Source organism: Brassica oleracea, chromosome C3 (genome assembly GCF_000695525.1).
Source record: "Brassica oleracea var. oleracea cultivar TO1000 chromosome C3, BOL, whole genome shotgun sequence".
Taxonomy (NCBI): Eukaryota; Viridiplantae; Streptophyta; class Magnoliopsida; order Brassicales; family Brassicaceae; genus Brassica; species Brassica oleracea.
In genome coordinates, this window is record NC_027750.1 from 26,960,457 (window position 1) to 26,964,018 (window position 3,562).

The window sequence follows — 3,562 nt, forward strand, 5'->3', positions numbered from 1 at the left end:
GAGTTTTAACATTTGTTATTAGTTCATTTTTATCATTTTAGGATGCATTTAGTTATATATATATATATATATATATTGCATTTGTGTGGTCACTTGCATTTGATAGGGGCTAAACTGGATGTTTGAGAAGTTTGGGACGAAATCGTGAGGTTATCTTTGAAATTTACAAAGTTTGTGACCGATTTGAAAATCATCAAAAGATAAGGGACCATCGTGGAATTACAAAGAGGTCTATAGTGCTCCATCAATTGTTTTGGGGCTGATTCAAAAGGATATACGTGCAAATCTAAGAGTTTTGGGGTCACTATGAGAATAGCTGAAAGTTTAAGGACCAAGTGTGCAAATAAGCAACAGTTGGCAATTGTTTCTTTCCAAGAGCTTTTATCAGGATCCGCGACGGCAAGGCCTGATTCCGGTGACGATGGCCACGATGGAGCAAGACATGACGACGAATGGAGCCCTCTGATTGGTATTTACACGCCGGCGAAGCTTGTTTTCACCGTGGAGACTTTCGAGCATGACGACGTCGAGGAAGAAGCTTGGCTGAGGTTGTGAATCGAGAAGAAGATGCGGCGGAAGCAGTGTCTTGACGCGAAGAGCTAGGGGTTGGAGACACGGTTCAGATCAAACGCGACGGCTGTGCTCGAGTTGAATACATGAGAGAGCAAGCTTTGATGGCAGCGGAGAAGAGAAGACGCCAAGAATCATACGGATTGGACGCGATCAACGGTAGCGGCTCAGTGGCAACGCTGGAGACACGGCGAGCGTTGCAGCGTAGTTTGAGAGGTGAGTTCATCGATCATAAGTGAAGCCCATAAACGAAACGAAGCTCAACAATATGGTCGCCTTTTGTTAATGAAGTGATGAGTTTTATGCCGACGGACACGTGTCACGCCCACAATAAACGACTTTCCTAGCTGGACGCTGAGGTGGCATCACAGGAGGGTCACCAACATCTTTATATATATATACTAGGATCGGCCCGCCCTACGGGCGGGATATGAATTATAAAACAATTTCAAAGATAAAGTATACGTAAAATAAACATTGCTTGATTTATGAAAATTTTGATTTGCTATCTTGATTCATGTAATTGTTTTTATGCATAAAGGTTCTAAAAATGCAATACACTAATAATTAACCCATTAAAATTTGATATATGTCATTTTAACTAAATTTAATTAATTATGATAATTTATTTTCTCACTTTTGATTAGTTTTTTTTAACTCACTTTTGATTAGTTATCTTTTTGTTTGTTGACCAAAAGGAAATTAACTACCCTGAAAATAGTGAAACCGCCTTATAAAGTTAGTCTAATGACTTAGGTTGAATACGTGTGCCATAAGGCGATTCAATAGTTTTAACTAAGAAATGTTATTTTATCATTTATGGAACTCAAATATATCCTCTATTACTAAATGGAGGATGAGAAAGATCAACAACGCTCATGTACTTCTCTTCTCTAACTCTGTACGATCACACTCTTAAAGATCTCGAGTATAATAAGCTACGGTTTCTGTATTCCTCTACTTTTCTTTATCTCTCTTTGCCGTTGATGGAGACTACTGTTATTTTTTCAGCTACTCTAATTGTTGCAGAAGATGCAAAGTCAGAGTATAACTACCGCAGTGATGTTAAGGTCACAGAAGAGTTCACGTAAAAATGAATGAGAAGACACGAAATAGCGTACGCAAGACGTCTCTGAATCTGTAAACACATTCATCAGCTTCCCTAAACATACGCTCATCAGCTTCCCTAAACATACGTTCCAATCAGAGAGTAGTTTAGCTTAACACAAAGTTTATTTTTCAGCTAATAGTCAGCAAATTAACACAATTTTTAACATCTTCTTGTGCTCTCTCTTGATCCGGATTCTGATGATTGCATGCTTCCCCTGCACATCAGGGTGGTTCACAATGAGTCACAAAGTGCAATTTTCTCAATTAAAAAAAAAACAGAACTGGCATACATGAACGCTATTAGAAATTAGAAGTTACAGTGCTATGTTGAACCATCACTCTTGCATTCTTCTCTGCCTGATAGCTTCTAGTTCATGATCAGTGCGTACCATCCCAATTCTCGAGTGGATTTGAGAATTCACCATAACGGGAAGCTACCGTTTCCAGAGTGAAAGGTCCGAAAGGAAATATCAAGTTCTATATATCTATTGTACCAAAAAGAAAAGTTCTGAATATCAATTGTACCAAAAAGAAAAATTCTGAATATCTATGTGGTATCAAACAATCTAAAACATGAAAACAAACCGACCGATAAACAAAGAACACATAACTTTTTTTTTTCAAAGAACACAGATCGAGATACGTAAACAAAGGATACCATCAGCAAGTGAGGCAACAAAAAAGTAACATGTGAGCTGTGTTTCTTATAAGGCCCTAATGTCTATAAACGTACATCAAAATTTACAGTAGGTACCTTTCCATCAATTTGCAAGAAGGATCTCTTTTCTTGACATTGCGAGCTTCCCTAAACGGAAGGAGCCTTGTCACAACCCAATTTATACAACGGCCTATCTTAACTTTGAGAATTGGCGCTGTTGATTAGCCATTATCGGATATTGGTGAGAGAGCTTTGGGGTTATGCGATTGAAGGCGAATCAAATAGATGATTGTGAAGACACTCAAATCCTCTATATATACTCTATGTGCAAACTCAAAGAAGAAGTAACGAAGCATTGAAGATGAAGTAGTGGGTATTGAGGTTTCAATTTCATAAAGAGTGGCGTTTCTCAGTTGGATCGTTTGGGAAGAGGATGCGGAACGGCAAGGGTTGGTTAGGTTAAAAGAAAAATCAAAGTGAAACACACACTCTTTGAAGAGTTCACATGTCAAGCTGGAGAGAGATGAATTAGTGACGTGGCAGCTTACGTGGATAGCCTCAGGAGAGAATAAAACCCTTCTTTATATATAAAGATATATATATATACTAGGGTAGACCCGGGCTACGCCCGGGATTTTTGTTTAATTTTTAATCTTAATTATATATTTTGTATGTATATTTTAGCATATAAATATTATAAACATTAGTTATTTAATAAAAACCAAAACTCTCGAGAATTTCAAGCGGTTGGTAGCGGAAAACTCTGGAGCCAGCTTTTGAATTTATGAAATTTGGAACGGTTTGAAACAGTTTAAAGCGATTTGAGTGATTGTTGCAAACCGCCGACAACCGCTACCAACCACAAAAGCTGCGTTTGTAAGTCTATTTATAATTTTTTTACCTGCGTCCAGCGTAGGGAAGAACTCTCCCTTTTTGAAATCTGCCATCATCTCATCAAGCTTGATTTTGAAGATCCGACATTCTAGGTCAGGTCGGCTATTAGCAGAATCACCTCCATATGCATCCAGATGGTTACTGAGTTCCACCCAATTAGGATTAGCAGTGACAGTGATAAAGAGATGAGGATTCCCATACCAACGGCATATAGCCATTGCGTCCTGGTACTTTTCAGACATGTACCGGGGTCCAGCAGTGAAGGACGAAGGGAGGATGATCTTCTTACCAACTTGTGTAGCATCCGCATCGCCAGTTTCAACGGCGTCA